The 17,129-nt window shown below is 37.2% G+C and overlaps 15 non-coding genes across 15 annotated transcripts; 5 read left to right on the top strand and 10 right to left on the bottom strand.

Annotated features, from left to right (window-relative positions):
- Window positions 1-824: 824 nt before the first annotated feature.
- On the bottom strand, window positions 825-897 carry Trnat-agu. The gene has a single exon. It is a non-coding gene; the product is annotated as a tRNA-Thr (tRNA).
- Window positions 898-2,061: 1,164 nt separating this feature from the next.
- On the top strand, window positions 2,062-2,134 carry Trnat-ugu. The gene has a single exon. It is a non-coding gene; the product is annotated as a tRNA-Thr (tRNA).
- Window positions 2,135-3,034: 900 nt separating this feature from the next.
- Trnat-agu lies at window positions 3,035-3,107 on the bottom strand. The gene has a single exon. It is a non-coding gene; the product is annotated as a tRNA-Thr (tRNA).
- A 623-nt stretch (window positions 3,108-3,730) lies between these two features.
- Window positions 3,731-3,803, top strand: Trnat-agu. Its single transcript has one exon. It is a non-coding gene; the product is annotated as a tRNA-Thr (tRNA).
- A 917-nt stretch (window positions 3,804-4,720) lies between these two features.
- Window positions 4,721-4,793, top strand: Trnat-agu. The gene has a single exon. It is a non-coding gene; the product is annotated as a tRNA-Thr (tRNA).
- A 1,316-nt stretch (window positions 4,794-6,109) lies between these two features.
- On the bottom strand, window positions 6,110-6,183 carry Trnat-agu. Its single transcript has one exon. It is a non-coding gene; the product is annotated as a tRNA-Thr (tRNA).
- Window positions 6,184-6,576: 393 nt separating this feature from the next.
- Window positions 6,577-6,649, bottom strand: Trnat-agu. The gene has a single exon. It is a non-coding gene; the product is annotated as a tRNA-Thr (tRNA).
- Window positions 6,650-8,153: 1,504 nt separating this feature from the next.
- Window positions 8,154-8,226, top strand: Trnat-agu. The gene has a single exon. It is a non-coding gene; the product is annotated as a tRNA-Thr (tRNA).
- Window positions 8,227-9,221: 995 nt separating this feature from the next.
- Trnat-ugu lies at window positions 9,222-9,294 on the bottom strand. The gene has a single exon. It is a non-coding gene; the product is annotated as a tRNA-Thr (tRNA).
- Window positions 9,295-11,897: 2,603 nt separating this feature from the next.
- Trnat-agu lies at window positions 11,898-11,970 on the bottom strand. Its single transcript has one exon. It is a non-coding gene; the product is annotated as a tRNA-Thr (tRNA).
- A 258-nt stretch (window positions 11,971-12,228) lies between these two features.
- Trnat-agu lies at window positions 12,229-12,301 on the bottom strand. The gene has a single exon. It is a non-coding gene; the product is annotated as a tRNA-Thr (tRNA).
- A 1,174-nt stretch (window positions 12,302-13,475) lies between these two features.
- Window positions 13,476-13,548, top strand: Trnat-ugu. The gene has a single exon. It is a non-coding gene; the product is annotated as a tRNA-Thr (tRNA).
- Window positions 13,549-14,408: 860 nt separating this feature from the next.
- On the bottom strand, window positions 14,409-14,481 carry Trnat-agu. Its single transcript has one exon. It is a non-coding gene; the product is annotated as a tRNA-Thr (tRNA).
- A 1,036-nt stretch (window positions 14,482-15,517) lies between these two features.
- On the bottom strand, window positions 15,518-15,590 carry Trnat-agu. Its single transcript has one exon. It is a non-coding gene; the product is annotated as a tRNA-Thr (tRNA).
- Window positions 15,591-15,942: 352 nt separating this feature from the next.
- On the bottom strand, window positions 15,943-16,015 carry Trnat-agu. The gene has a single exon. It is a non-coding gene; the product is annotated as a tRNA-Thr (tRNA).
- Between the last annotated feature and the right edge of the window lie 1,114 nt (window positions 16,016-17,129).

Here is a 17,129-nt window from a genome sequence, read left to right as displayed (position 1 = left end):
TTGTTCTTAGTGGTATATTCTGTCCCTGTTTTGTTGATTTTGTCAATCTGCAAGAGTTGACATGCATAACTGCAATTAATAATATATTTGGTTTATGGATTCCCTTAATTTATCGGAAATCTGATTACACATGCTTTCCTAGCAGGTATATTAAAGCTGCAGCCCAGTTTTAGGCGAGGTTTATATGAAACAGATCACACCACTGCTGACCTACTGCACATTTGAGTGGTGCTTAGAGTAAATTCTGATATTTATTTTACCCCCCCCCCCCCCAAAAAAAAAAAAAAAAAAAAGAAGAGAGAGAGAGAAAGAGTAAGAATATAATAGATTTGACGTGTATGCCATTAGCTAACAATATATGCATTTTATTTATATTAACTTTTCTCAATAGAATATAGGACAGTGATCACTTATTGCCTCCAAGGAAGATTGAGCACCTGATCTGATTTACTAGACTAGCACTTGCTGCTAAGCTATGGATGCTTCCCTTACGGTACTTGTATTAAAACAAGATTTCATCACATGAAGTACTTACGGTTTTCACATATTTGTAACTTAAATTTCGCAGCAGGTGAATATTGTAATATTTAATTTATTTAATTTTGTTCATGCATATCAGCTCTTGAAGATTAACTTCATTATCATACTCACCAAAATATTTAATGGGTGCAATATCTACCTTCTACCGAGTGCTGGCAATCTGTACTAAATCACTGAGAAGTACTGAAAAACACGGATTGTACCTCATCTATACCATTTATGCCGGTCTCCCTCTACTTACGTAGTAAGGTTTTCCATTAATATAAAGAAAAATCATCACTTCCTGCCTCCAAGGAGGATCGAACTCCTGGCCTCTGGTTTACTAGACCAGCGCTCTAGCCACTGAGCTATGGGGGCTGCCTATCAGGATGGTCATTGCAAACGTTCATGCTCATTCAGCTCTTCCATCATCCAGAAGTTAAAATACCTAAGATACTACAGGCCTATCATACTCCAACCATCTAATATTAATAACTATTCTAAGATCCACGAAAAAAACAACAATGGATAATCATCTTTACATCTTGCAACTTTGGCATGCTCCTGGAGGAAGAAACTGATCATCATCAAACGTAGAGTACTTGTTACACCCTTGAACAAGATCACGTTGATGGTCCCATTCTGATGGACTGGGCAGGCGGGACCAGAGCAGGAGACGCAAATAATTTTCATTTTACTGTGTCTTTTTCTGAAACAGCTGTCAGTGCCGACTAATTTACTACGATGCTCTTGGCAGCAGACCTACTAGGAGGAACAGTCTATGATTTCATGGGTATACTAGATACGACAGCTAATGTCTCCATAACAGTGATGTTAAGAAAGAAAGGAAGAAATGATGAAGCATCTTATCAGATCTTTCTTTCGCAAGTTTCCAGATCAGGAAATTGGTGTTCCAGAATCTCACCATAGTATGACCTGCTTTTATACCAGAAGCAAGTTCTGCTTGGAAAAAAAAAAAAAAAAAAAAAAAAAAAAAAAAAAAAAACCTGTTACTAGCAGAAAAACACTGGAAATCGAAAATTATTTGCGTCTTCTGCTCTGGTCCCGCCTTCCGAGTCAGTCCATCATACTGGGACCATTAGAGTCATTCTGCTTTTGATAATGATTAGTTTCTGCCTCCAAGCAGTCTGCCAAAGCTGCAAGATGATTATATTGTATTTTTCGTCTATCTTCGAATAGTTATTAATATTAGATGCTTGTAGTATATTATGTAATTTAACTTCTTTTGTAATTACAGTTAGTGGTGAATTCTTTTTTTTTTTTGGGGGGGGGGGGGGCACATAAAAAGGCACAGAAATTAAGCTCTAGCAGTTTTCCTTCTGTATCATGCATCTTGAAACTTGCGGAAGGGAGAAAGGGTAGTTTTCTTTATATATTTCTTAATGGTAAGGGTTCTCAGTACCATAATCAGTTCCTTTCTTGCAGTTTCCCATCTGTATCTTGCATCTGGATGAAACACGTGGTAGTGCTGCATGGCCATGAACGTTTGGGAAGCACGCACTGTTTTTTAAAGGATAGGAAGCCTCCATAGCTCAGTGGCTAGAGCGCTGGTCTTGTAAACCAGAGGCCAGGAGTTCGATCCTCCTTGGAGGCAGAGTGGTATTTTTTCTTTATATTAATAAGAAACCTTATCACGAAGTGTAGAGGGAGACTAATTGGTTAATGGTATAGACGAGGTACAGTCCATGTTTTTTTTGTTTTTTTTTTCAGTGATTTAGCACAGGTTGCCAGCACCCAGTACAAAGTAGATATTGCACCTCTTTAACCTTTTGGTGTTCATGATTGGAAAGTAATGAATGTAATGAAATAAGATAACTATCTCAATGTGTGAAAACCGTAAGCACTGTATGACATGTGAAATCTTCGTTTAACATAAGTACCATTTCTAAGACTGTAAGGAAGCTTCCATAGCTCAGTAGCAAGTGCTAGTCTTGTAAATCAGATAAAAGGCCAGGAGTTCGACCTTGCTTGGAGGCAGTAAGTGATCATTGTTCTTTATTTTAATAATAAATGATAATACAATACAGTACAGATATTACTAACTAATGACATACACGTCGTGTAGTCTATAAAGTCCTTGTTTTCAATGACATTATTATCAATGTTGTCATGCCAAAGTAACTCATTCTAACATATTCTATTCTCGCTCTCTATCTTTCAGTCTCTCATGTTATAATCAATAGTACCAGCATTTTCTCTCTTTAATCTCCACTCAGATGTGCAGTAGATCAGCAGGGATGTGATATGTTTAATATAAAGAAGCGGGCTGCTGTTTTAATATACCTGCTGGGCACACACGTGCAAGTAGATTTCCGATAAATTAGGCGAATTCTGATTGGCTGTCTATGGTTGAGAATAAACCAAATATATTTATTACAGTTATGCATGTCAACTCTTGTAGACTGACAAGATCAACAAAACAGGAGCACAATATAGCACTAAAAGCAAGTGCTGAGTAAACATGGACAATACCTCATAAATATCCATAGCTCTCTGCCTCCAAGGAGGATCGAACTCCTGACCTCTGGTTTACTAGACCAGCGCTCTGGCCACTGAGCTATGGAGGCTTCTTTCATGTTAGAATAAACCTCACACCTTATGTTACAGCAAGTGTTCATACTCCACTTTTAGGTTCACGACTTTCTTAATAGAAGTTCGCTACATGTCAAATTAATACCAAATAATCTAACTGATTATGGTTATGCGTGTGATCTCCTGTATATTAACTTCATAACCAAAATAGTCAAAACTTTTTAGGTGCCATAGTTATCTTGGTATGCCACAGAGACCAAGTACTTTATTAAGCATACACTTAACGGCATGTATGTGTTTAGCTATGATGCCTATCAACCTCTTCTCTTCATGCCCAGCTTTCTTAATAAATCAATGGACAATAATCACCTTCTGCCTCTAAGTACGATCATGGTCCTGTACTAGAATAGTAGTCTCGCCACTGAATAATGAAGGCTTCACAAATAAAATAAAACATAATGATAATTATAAATTAAGAAAACACGAATTATGGAAGGAAAGATACCGGTTGCATTAAGGACGTTTTGGATGAGGATGAAGAGCCTCATTAGACCTTTCTTTCACATGAGATGTTTACATTACGTAAGTTGAAGTTGGTGTTCTAGTGCTAACAATTTCACTTACTATATGTCTGCTAATTCTTATTTTAAGAAAGGAAGCCTCCATAGCTCAGTGGCTAGAGCGCTGGTCTAGTAAACCAGAGGCCAGGAGTTCGATTCTCCTTGGAGGCAGAAACTGATCATTGTCCTTTATGTTACAGTAAAAACCTTAACACGAAAAATAGAAAAGCAGACAAAATAAGCTAATGGCATATAGTCCATGTTTAATCAGTACACTGATTGCAAGCGCCAGAACAAATTCGTCATGCATAACCATCATGAATATATATAAAAAAAAGATAAAAAAAAATCACAATATTCACTTGCTGCAAATTTTGAATTAACAAACTTGTGAAAAGTAACACACGGTTTTCAAAATGTATTAAATCTAAATTTGCTGCTGGTACACATTGTGAGATCTAATTATATCATCTCCTAAATATACCAGTGCGTGACAGCTCGTACATATTCACTTTATATTAATGCTTAGAAAAAGGTTACAAGGGGTGCAATACAAGTCTTGTCCTGGTACCTGCAACCAATGTTACATCATTGAGAACTAACACTGATTAAACCATAGCTCGTTTATGCCATTAGCTAATTTCTGTCCGGTTCTTCTCTTTGTGTTCAGGTTTCCCAGTAACAAACTGATCACTTCCTGTCTTGTGCACCTTGGCATGTAAAAGCAGTAACAATTATATGTTCAATGTCACTCCTACCTGGCATGTCATACTGAGAGGGGTCAGGCAAGCCATGTCATAACCAATGATTTCATGAACTGCTGGCAGAAAATATTTCTTGGAAGAACAGCTCTCTATGATCCACCTGTCGGCGTAAGTGACCTAGCCTATTTTTTTCGTAGGGATGCTAAATGTGGCAGCCGTCAATATTCCCATCACCAATAATGTTGTAATTAATGGAAAGAGAGACGCCGCCTCATCAGACCTTTTTTCGTATGAGTGATGTTTACATCAGGAAGGTCGAAGTTGGTGTTCCAGTGCTACATATCTATTTCAATATGTCTGCTAATTCTAATTTTAAGAAAGGAAGCCTCCATAGCTCAGTGGCTAGAGCGCTGGTCTAGTAAACCAGAGGCCAGGAGTTCGATTCTCCTTGGAGGCAGAAAGTGATCATTGCCTTTTATGTTACAGAAAAACCTAAACACTAAAAACAGAGAGGCAGCCATAATAAGCTAATGACACACAGTCCATGTTTAATCAGTACTTGGCTCTTCTTGTTACACTGGCTGCAAGCACTAGAACAAAAGTATTGCTTTCCTTGCAGCCTTTAGCGGGTTGCGGTTATAAGGTCAATGTGCATAACCACAGTGATTTTTTTTTCTTTTTTTTTTAATCAAATTAATAGCTTGCTGCAAATTTTGAATTAACAAATTTGTGAAAAGTGCTGCATGAAGTTTTAATGAAGTCTTAGTTTAAAGTGTGTTCTATTACCCTCATAATACAGTGAAACCTCCATAGTAGTTAGACCGCTGGTCTAGTAAATCAGAGGTCAGGAGTTCCTGTGTGCAGTGATTGGCTGCGAATCACATAAACTAAAATAAACTGAAGTAATAATAATAATAACACCCATGATGATGATGATATTAATAACAATCGTGGTACCGTGACTATCATCATTATCATTATTAGTGTTTTGCATATACTTAGTTGCACCCCTTCCCTATACCTGTTCCTGTTATTTTCTCAGACCCTCATGTTATTATCAGAAGTAATCTATCTGGTCTGTATTGTTATTTTCTATTATATCATAGAATCTAAGTTCTGCTAACATGAAGTGTAGGATAGCAGTGGGGAGATCTGTTATCATACATATCTTTCATGGAAGCGGGCTGTTACTTAAATATACCTTTCTGTTAAATGTTTGGGTAACATTATTAAGAATCAATGTAAAATAATTATTTTGTTCATAACAGTCATACATGCCAGTTTTTATATAGCGACAAGATCCATGATACAGGGGGATACAGTATGCCACTTAGAGCAAGTACTGATTAAACATGGTCTGTAACTGGTATACTATTTGATCTCAGCTTCCTAGGAGGATCAAACTGCTGGCCTCCACTGAGCTGTGGAGGCTTCCGCAGTAGACACACAGGAGACGATGCACTTATTAAAGCAAGGGTTCACAAAATGGTCATACAGTACCTTTAGGTTTCACGTCTCTGTTAATACATAGATGTTTTATCTCACATCATTCTAACAAATAGCAAATCATTATATTTACTATGTGCATGCCAGTTCCTGCATATTAACCATTAGCATTTAATTAAACATGGACTGCTCGTCGTGTCTGCCATTAACTAACATTAACCATAATCAGCAAAAGTTTTAAGTGTAATACTTGTCTTGTTGATATGCCACTGGGAACAAGCACTCAAATGTAGAAGAATCTTAATAACATTAAAGACAATCAGTTTCTGCCTCCAAGGAGGATCGAAACTCCTGGCCTCTGGTTTACTAGACCAGCGCTCTAGCCACTGAGCTATGGAGGCTTCTTTCATAATAAAATAAACCTCACACCTCATGTTACAGCAATTGAAAAGTGAAGTGAAATGAAGCAGTACAGATTTTAAACAAAGACATAACTAAACATTTATGTAACATTTTTCACAAGTTTGTTAGGTCAGAATTTGCAGCCAGTGAATATTGTGATTTTTTTTTTTTCATATTCATTGTGATTATGCATGGCAATGCACATAGACCTCATTGCCACAACCAAGCTAATGCTTCAAGGAGAGCAATCAGTTTTGTTCTGCTGCTTGCAACCAATACTACAAAACGGACCAAATACTGATTAACATGGACTGTGTGTCATTAGTTTATTATGTCTGCCTCTCTATTCTTAGTGTTAAGGTTTTCTGTAACAAAGGGTAATGATCACTTTCTGCCTCCAAGGAGAATCGAACTCCTGGCCTCTGGTTTACTAGACCAGCGCTCTAGCCACTGAGCTATGGAGGCTTCCTTTCCTAAAATAAGAAATAGCAGTCATATAGTGAGTCAAATGGTTATGTAGCACTGTAACGCCAACTTCAATCTTCCTAATGTAAAAATATCTGCGAAAATAAGGTTCTTCATTCAGATCCAGAACGTCCTTCATGCAAGTGGCATCCTTCCTTCCATAATTTACATGACTATTGGCGATGGAGATACTGACGGCTGCCATATGTAGCATCCCTACGAAAAAACAAAAAAACAAAAAAAAAAATCTAGGCCACTTACGCTGATGGGTGGATATCAGAGAGATGTTCTCCAAGGAATATTTGTCATCAAGGGTAGAGATGTAAACCAGTTATAGGCAGTTCATGAAGTTAAGGGTTATGTCTTTACTTGTCCGATCCCTTGCCAGGTAGGAGTGAAATTGAACATATAATTGTTACTGCTATCGTATGCCAAGTTGCACAAGACAGGGAGTGATCATTTTATTACTGAGAAACTTGAAAACAAAGAGTAGAAACGGACACAAATTAGCTATTGGCATAAGCAGTGTTCGTTCTCAGTGATGTAACATTGGTTGGAAGCACCAGGACAAGACATGTATCACAATGTGTTGCACGATTATTTTTGTTTAACACCAAAATAAAGAAATCTTCATTATCCAGTGGGTAGCTGCAATTCTAATACATAAGAAGGCAGAAGCATGATCGTATTTGGAGGCAGAAAGTGATTATTGTCCTTTGATTTATTGAGAAAGCTGGACATGAAAAGAAGAGGTTGATAAGTATAATAGTAAAGACATACATGTCGTGCAGTGTATGCTTAATAAAGTACTTGATCGCAGTGGCATACCAAGATAACTATTACACCTAAACGGTTTTGGCTATTATCGTTATGAAGTTATTATAAAGATCAAATGCACAACCATAATCAGTTAAATTATTTTTTATTAACCAAGATGCACAAGATAGGAAGTGGTCATTTTGAACACAGAAGAAGCAGACAGAAATTAACTAAAGACATAAATGAGCCATGGCCCATATTTAATCAGTATTCGTTCTCAGTGATGTAGCATTGGTTGCAAGCACCCAGGACAAGACATGTATTGCACTCCTTACATTTTTTTTCTAAAGATTATAAAGTGAATATATACGAGCTGTCATGCATTAGTATAATATTTAGTTGAAAAAGATAAAATTAGATATCACAATATTTACCAGCAGCAAATTTAGTATTAACAAACGTGAAAACCGTGTGTTGTGTATGCTTAATAAAGTACTAGGTCTCAGTGGCTTACCAAGGTAACTTGCACCTAAAAAAATTGGTTTCTATGGTTACGAAGTTAATATACAGAAGATCACACGCAAAGCCATAGGCAATAAACTTATTTGGTATTAATTTGGATGAAATAAGGTAAAACAGATGTTGCAATATTGACCTGTAGCTAATTTATATTAACAGAATAGTGAAACCTAAAAGTACGGTATGAACATTTGCTAAAACAGATGTATATTTTGAAGTGAAGGAAGTCTCCATAGCTCAGTGGCTAGAGCGCTGGTCTAGTAAACCAGAGGCCAGGAGTTCGATTCTCCTTGGAGGCAGAAAGCTAATGGTATATGTGAGGTATTGTCTATGTTTACTTAGCACTTGTTTTTAGTGCTATATTGTTGATCTTGTCAGTCTACAAGCGTTGACATGTATGACTGCAGTGAATAATATACATTATTTTCAACCGTAAACCAATCAGAATTCGACTACATTACTGGAAATCTGATTGTAAATGCGTGCCCAGCACGCGAGGTTTATATAAAACAGATCACACCACTGCTGGCCTACTGCTAATTTAAGTGGAACTTAGAGAGTGAATTCTGGTCCTCTGACCCAGCTGCAGTTTATAAAAAAAAAAAAAATAAATAAAAAAAAAAAACTGATTATGACTAAGACTGAACAAGAGGAAGAAGACTGGCAGACTGACATTAATAACAATATTGTCAAGAGAAAGAAGACTGAACAAGAGAAAGAAGACTGGCAGACTGACATTAATAACAATATTGTCAATGAGAACAAGTACTTTATAGACTGCACGTATATGGCGTTAGCTAATAATATCTGTATTCTATTGATAACTTTTTTCCCAATAAAATAAAGGACAATGATCACTTACTGTCTTCAAGGAAGATCGAGTTCCTGGCCTCTGATCTGCTTTACTAGACCAGCAATTGTTACTGAGCAATGGAAGCTTCCTGACAGTCAAAGGAACAGTCCTATGTTTAAACAAAATTTTATCACGTGTCATACAGCACTTACGGATTTCAAATATCTGTAACTCAAATTATTTTGTTGGTAAATATTGTGATATTTATCTTATTTCATTACGGTCTTATATACCATCTCTTGAATACTAACTTTATAATCAGAATCACCAAAAGGTTTAAGGGTGCATTATCAATATTGTACTGGGTGCTGCAACTGAGAAGTAATGAAATGAACTCAAATTCGTGTATACCATTAGTCAGTTGTGTGTCTCCTACTTACGTTTTTTTTTTTTTTTTTTTTTTTTTTTTTTTTGTTAATATAAAGAAAAATTATTACTTTCTGCCTCCAAGGAGGATCGAACTCCTGGCCTCTGGTTTACAAGACCAGCGCTCTAGCCACTGAGCTATGGAGGCTTCTTATCGTACAGTAGGAAACAGTACCTATACTATAAGCGTTCATGGCCATGCTGCCCTTCCACGAGTTTTATCCAGATGCAAGATACAGACGCTCTTTCTGTTGCAGAGCTGGCAACATCTTTTTTTCTTTCTTTCTCTTATCTTCTTTTTTTCTTTAAGCAGAACTTGTTCTTGGCATAAAGCCAGGTCATACTGTAGTGAGTAAAGATTCTGGAATGCCAACTTGGAGGCCTTCCTGATGTGGACACTTGCGAAAGAAAGATCTGATAAGATGCTTCGTCATCTTCATCATTCTTCGTCCTTCCTTCCTTTCTTCACAACACCGTTGGTGATGGAGACATTAGGTGTCAGCTGTCATATCTGGTACAGAAGTAGTTCCAATAAACAAAGGTTGCTGCCAAGAGTATCCTGGTAAACTAGTTGTCGGCAGTGACAATCTTTGTTACAGCCGTCCATGAGGCTTGGCTTTGGTTGACCCTTCTCAGCAGGAATGTGTTCCCTTGTCAAAAAAGGGGATAGCACTGAATATGAAATTGCTCCTCTTTATCAAATGCCATGGCGCATTTCGAGCCATACCCGATATAGAGAACTAGACTACGTACACTACTGACAAAAGAAATAGGAAAGAAACGTGAATTACATTCGACAACGAATAAAGGTCAGAAAACAAACGTATATCAGCAAGTATTATTTAGTTATTTCAATTATATTAATTTCTTTACTGGCTTGTTACCATTGTACTCTATAGACAAATTCTTGCCAACTAAATCGTGCCCGGCATAGACAAAAACCTCTCATGCAATCGGTTGCCTCTCCGACTCTTGACGTCGGGACCCCACTGTCGATATCGGCTCGGCAAAGTTCCTTATAATTTTCCTCTTCGTGTCTTCCTTCTAAGGTCTGAGATCCGAATCATTACTGGTATTGCTGGAGGTATACTCAGAGTCCTGGAATCGATTCCGGAAACTCTTGTAGGTCACTTTTCTCCTCTTAAATGACCTGAACATCTTACCTCATATCTGCGGTGCCCGAGCTTTCAAAATCACCCATAACATCATTATTGGCCTAGTAAACTTCTAAGAGATTAGAAATGGCGTCATTTATCGCAAAAGGCGCTAAAATGCATATTTTACTCTTTTTCCATACTACGCATGTAATTTCGCTCAGATAAAAAAAAAAACATTTTACAGGTTTTCTCTAACAGTGTGAATTTACTGTAACACAACCATATAAACACTTCACCGTGGATTAAGACCAAGGACCCCCGAACAGTAATGGGATGTTGCTAAAAAAAAAAAAAAAAAAAGAAATACTACTTCTTTTCTAGGGTGTTTACCCCAAGGTGATGCTTACCAGCGAAATGGTTGGCGGAAAGAGATGCAGTATTCCACCATCGACTTCCTCATCCAAAATGTCACCTGAATGAAAATGGGACGGTCCTGTGCTTCCCTGCGTCCCAGTCAGATTAAAAGGCCTAATCAGGAAGGTTCGGCACACACACACCTGATATCTAGTCGTAACAATATCTGCTCCAGTTCCAGTATTTGGTACTGCCCAGCTAGTGTCTATGTGTGGTGTGGCAGTCCTTTGTGTTTAGTGATTGGCTGCAATTCACATAAGATAAAATAAACTGAAGTAATAATAATAACACTAATAATTATAATGATAATATTAATAATAATTGTGATTCCGTCGCCATCATTATTATCATTATCATTATCATTACCATTATCATTCTTTGTATTATGCATATACCTAGTTGCACCCCCTCCCTATACCTGCTCATGCTATTTTCTCAGACCCTCATGTTATCATCAGAAGTAATCTATCTGGTCTGTATTGCCATTTTCTGTTATACCGTAGAACCTAAGTTCCGGTCACATGAAGTGTAGGACAACAATGGGGAGATCTGTTGTTATATAGACCTTGTATGAACGCGGCCTGTAACTTATATATATGCAATTGGCACAAACACATCTGATAAGTTGGGTAAATTCTGATCGGTGAGTGGGTACAGCTACCCCTGAAGAATTAAGACCAACTATTTTTTATTCATTACATCATGTATACCAGATCTTATATATTGACAGGATCAATAAAGGGGGATACAGTATGTCACTTAGAGCAAGTAATGAGTAGACATGGACTGTAACTCATGTATACCACTTGATTTTTGCTCCCTAGGAAGATCAGACTGCTAACCTCTGATCTATCCAACGAACTATGCAGGCTTCTACAGTAGATGCATAGGAGACGATGCACTTATTAAAGCAAGGGTTCATATAAAGGCCATACAACATTTATGGGTTTCACGCCTCTGTTAATACAAATTTTGCCACAGATGTTTTTATCTGACTTCAGTCAAACTAAGAGCAAATGATTTTATTTACTATGTGGATGTCAGCTCCTGCATATTAATATATCAACCATAATCAGCAAAAGGTTTAAATGTAGTACTTGTCTTTTTGATATGCCACTGGAACCAAGCACTTCCTTAAATGTGGACTGCACATCGTGTATGCCATTAATTAATGATGCGTGTTTCCCTCTTCTCTTCATGTAAAATTTCCTCAGTAACGTTAAAGACAATTATCAGTTCCTGCCTCCAAGGAGGATCGAACTCCTGGCCTCTGGTTTACTAGACCAGCGCTCTAGCCACTGAGCTATGGAGGCTTCACTGCATTATGAGGATAATAGTACATATTTTAAACTTTTTGTGATTATGCATGACGAAGATTGCACACTGACCTTATAATCACAACCAGCTAAAGGCTTCAAAGAGAACAATACTTTTGTTCTGGTGCTTGCAATCAGTGTACTGATTAAACATTGACTGTATGCTATTAGCTTATTTTGTCTGCTTTTCTATTCTTCATGTTAAGTTTTTTTTTTGTTTTTTTTCCTGTAACATAAAGGACAATGATCACTTTCTGCCTCCAAGGAGAATCGAACTCCTGGCCTCTGGTTTACTAGACCAGCGCTCTAGCCACTGAGCTATGGAGGCTTTCTATTATGTGAAAAACAGTGGATGCTTTCCAAACGTTCATGGTCATGCAGCACTACCACGTGTTTCATCCAGATGCAAGATACAGATGGAAAACTGCAAGAAAGGAACTGATTATGGTACTGAGAAGCCTTACCATTAACAAATATATAAAGAAAAACTACGCTTTCTCCCTTTCGCAAGTTTCAAGATGTATGATCTAGAAGGAAAACTGCTGGAACTTAATTTCAGTGCCTTTTTATGCCCCCCCCCCCCCAAAAAAAAAAAAAGCGACAATTTCACCACTAACTGTAATAAAAAAAAAGTTAAATTACATAAGATACTACATGCATATCGTATTCCAATTATCTAATATTAATAACTATTCGAAGATAGACAAAAATACAATATCATCTTTCCTTCTTGCAGCTTTGGCAAACTGCTTGGAGGCAGAAACTAATTATCAAATGCAGAGTACTTGTCACACCCTTTAGCATAATGACTATAACGGTCCCAGTTTGATTGACTCGAAAGGCGGGACCAGAGCAGAACATGCAAATAATTTTCTGCTGCAGAGCTAGTAACATTTTTTTTTTTTTTCCAAGCAGAACGCTTCGCGTATAAAAGCAGGTCATACTATGGTGAAATTTTGGAACACAAACTTCCTGATGTGGAAACTTGGGAAAAAAAGAACAGATAAAATGCTTCATTTCTTCCTTTCTTTCTTAACATCACTGTTTGGGATGGAGACATTAGCTGTCGTATCTAGTATACCCATGAAATCATAGACTGTTCCTTCTAGTAGGTCTGCTGCCAAGAGCATCGTAGTAAATTAGTCGGCACTGACAGCTCTGTTTCAGAAAAAGCCACTGTAAAATGAAAATTATTTGCGTCTCCTGCTCTGGTCCCGCCTGCCCAGTCCATCAGAATGGGACCATCAACGTGATCCTGTTAAAGGGTGTAACAAGTACTCTACGTTTGATAGTGATCAGCTTCTGCCTCCAGGAGTATGCCAAAGTTGCAAGTTGTGAAGATGATTATCCATTGTTTTGGTTTTTTTTCGTCGATCTTAGAATAGTTATTAATATTAGATGATTGGAGTATGATAGGCCTGTAGTATCTTATGTATTTTAACTTCTGGATGATGGAAGGACTGCATGAGCATGAACGTTTGCAATGACCATTCTGATAGGAAGCCTCCATAGCTCAGTGGCTAGAGCGCTGGTCTTGTAAACCAGAGGCCAGGAGTTCGATCCTCCTTGGAGGCAGGAAGTGATGATTTTTCTTTATATTAATGGAAAACCTTACTACGTAAGTAGAGGGAGACCGGCATAAATGGTATAGATGAGGTACAATCCGTATTTTTCAGTACTTCTCAGTGATTTAGTACAGATTGCCAGCACTCGGTAGAAGGTAGATATTGCACCCATTAAATCTTTTGGTGAGTATGATAATGCAGTTAATATTCAAGAGCTGGTTTGCATGACCAAAATGAAATAAATTAAATATTACAATATTCACCTGCTGCGAAATTTAAGTTACAAATATGTGAAAACCGTAAGTACTTCATGTGATGAAATCTTGTTTTAATACAAGTACCGTAAGGGAAGCATCCATAGCTTAGCAGCAAGTGCTAGTCTAGTAAATGAGATCAGGTGTTCAATCTTCCTTGGAGGCAATAAGTGATCACTGTCCTATATTCTATTGAGAAAAGTTAATATAAATAGAATGCATATATTGTTAGCTAATGGCATACACGTCAAATATATTCTATTCTCACTCTTTCTCTCTCTCTCTCTCTCTCTTTTTTTTTTTTTTTTTTGGTTAGAATAAATACCAGAAATTACTCTAAGCACCACTCAAATGTACAGTAGGTCAGCAGTGGTGTGATCTGTTTCATATAAACCTCGCCTAAAACTGGGCTGCAGCTTTAATATACCTGCTAGGAAAGCATGTGTATCAGATTTCCGATAAATTAAGGGAATCCATAAACCAAATATATTATTAATTACAGTTATGCATGTCAACTCTTGCAGATTGACAAAATCAACAAAACAGGGACAGAATATACCACTAAGAACAAGTGCTGAGTAAACATGTACTTTCCTCATGCATACCAATAGCTTTCTGCCTCCAAGGAGGATTGAACTCCTGGCCTCTGGTTTACTAGACCAGCGCTCTAGCCACTGAGCTATGGAGGCTTCCCTCAATTCAGAGTAAACATCACACATGTTCATACTGCGCTTTTAGGTTTCACAATTCATTGTTTGATTTCATCCAAATCAATACCAAATCATTTAACTGATTATGGTTATGCATGTGACCTGTATTTTAAGTGCAATAGTTATCTTGGTATGGCACTGAGACCTATAACTATATTAAATCAAAGGACAATAATCACTTTCTGCCTCCAAGGGGGATCATGCTCCAGCCCTCTGATCACTAGAATGACATGATCATGAAGGCTTCCTTACTTTAGTGAAAGCCCAATACAAAACGTCTTCATGAATAATTTGTTGCTGGTAAATATATCTAATCTTATCTTTTGAATTTATACATAACACTGCATGACATTAGCTAGTTTCTATCTGCCTCTACTCTTTGTGTTCAAGTTGTTCAGTAACAAAAATGATCACTTCCTGTCTTATGCATCTTGGCATGGAGTTCGATCCTCCTTGGAGGCAGAAAGCTATTGGTATGCATGAGGTATTGTCCATGTTTACTCAGCACTTGTTTTTAATGTTATATTGTGTTCCTGTTTTGTTGATCTTGTCAGTCTACAAGAGTTGACATGCATGATGTATAATGATGAATAATATATTTGGTTTATTTTCAACCGCAAACAGCCAATCAGAATTCGCCTAATTTATCGGAAATCTGCGCGCCCAAGTATATTAATTCTCCAGCCCGTTTCTAGGCGTGTTTCATATAAAACAGATAACACCACTGCTGACTTACTGTTAATACAAATTTTGCCACAGATGTTTTTATCTCACTTCAGTCAAACTAAGAGCAAATTATTTTATTTATTATGTGGATGTCAGCTCCTGCATATTAATATATTAACCATAATCAGCAAAAGGTTTTAGTGTAGTACTTGTCTTATTGATATGCCACTGGAACCAAACACTTCCTTAAATACGGACTGCACATCGAGTATGCCATTAATTAATGATGCGTGTTTCCCTCTTCTCTTGTAAAATTTCCTCAGTAACGTTAAGGACAATGATCAGTTCCTGCCTCCAAGGAGGATCGAACTCCTGGCCTCTGGTTTACTAGACCAGCGCTCTAGCCACTGAGCCATGGAGGCTTCACTGCATTATGAGGGTAATAGTACATATATTTAACTAAAACTTCAATTAAAAAGTGCATGTAGCGCTTTTCATAAGTGTGTTAAATCAAAAGTTGCAGCAAGTGAATATTGTGAATTTTTATATCCATCATGGTTATGCATGACGAAGATTGTACACTGACTTTATAACCAAAACCAGACAAAGGCTTCAAAGAGAATAATACTTTTGTTCTGGTGCTTGCAATCAGTGTTACAACACGGACTAAGTACTGATTAAACATGGACTGTATGCCATTAGTTTATTTTGTCTGCTTTTCTATTCTTCGTCCTAAGTATTTTTTCTGTAACATAAAGGACAATGATCACTTTCTGTCTCCAAGGAGAATCGAACTCCTGGCCTCTGGTTTACTAGACCAGCGCTCTAGCCACTGAGCTATGGAGGCTTCCTTTCTTAAAATTAGAATTAGCAGACACATAGTAAGTGAAATTGTTAGCACTGGAACACCAACTTCAACTTACGTAATGTAAACATCTCATGGGAAAGAAACGTCCTTAATGCAACCGGTATCTTTCCTTCCATAATTCGTGTTTTATTTATTTATTTATTATTATTATTATTATTATTATTTTTTTTTTTGTATTATTTTTTTTTTTTTACTGCTTCGCCAAAGTAGAGAAGCCTTCGTTATTCAGTAGCGAGATTGCTATTCTTGTACACCAGAAGGCAGGACCATGATCATACTTGGAGTCAGAAGGTGATTATTGTCCTTTGATTTATTGAGAAAGCTGGGCATGAAGAGAAGAGGTTCATAGGTATCATATGTGAACACATACATACCGTGCAGTATATGCTTAATAAAGTACTTGGTCTCAGTGGCATACCAAGATAACTATTGCACCTAAAAGGTTTTAGATATTATGGAAATGAAGCTAGTATATAGATCAAGTGCAGAACTATAATCAGTTAAATTATTTGGTATTAATTTGAATGGAATAAGATGAAACAGATGTTACAGTATTGACCTGTAGCGAATTTCTATTTACACTGTTGTGAAACCTATAAGTGCATTCTGAACACTTGCTATAACTCGTGTGATGTTACTTCTAAAATGAAGGAAACCTCCATAGCTCAGTAGCTAGAGCGCTGGTCTAGTAAACCAGAGGCTAGGAGTTATCTGTTTTATATAAAACAGATAGCACCACTGCTGACTAAAGCTACGGTTAGACTGCCCATAGATTTCGTTGGAATCCAATGATTATCAGTGGGTTGGAGCCCATCCACCCATTCGTTTTGGTTAAACTACGAAAAGATAATATGGATGCTTTATATTCCAAAGGACATCTTGACTCACTTTCTCTAGAAGAGAGGTAATTGCCTCCGAATTCCACATTCTTATGACGAGAAGACGTTCTTCCTCTTCGAAAAAGGTGCGCGGTTGTTTATGTTCGTCGGTCAAATGAGGATACAAGATATATTGCATTGTTTTTGTTTGATTTTTTAAAATAATAATTCATATAAGTATATCTATGATAATTTACAATTATGATGATTAATTA

Source organism: Penaeus chinensis, chromosome 10 (assembly GCF_019202785.1).
Source record: "Penaeus chinensis breed Huanghai No. 1 chromosome 10, ASM1920278v2, whole genome shotgun sequence".
Taxonomy (NCBI): Eukaryota; Metazoa; Arthropoda; class Malacostraca; order Decapoda; family Penaeidae; genus Penaeus; species Penaeus chinensis.
Note: the sequence above shows the minus strand (reverse complement) of the source record. Positions and strands in the feature narration are given on the sequence as shown.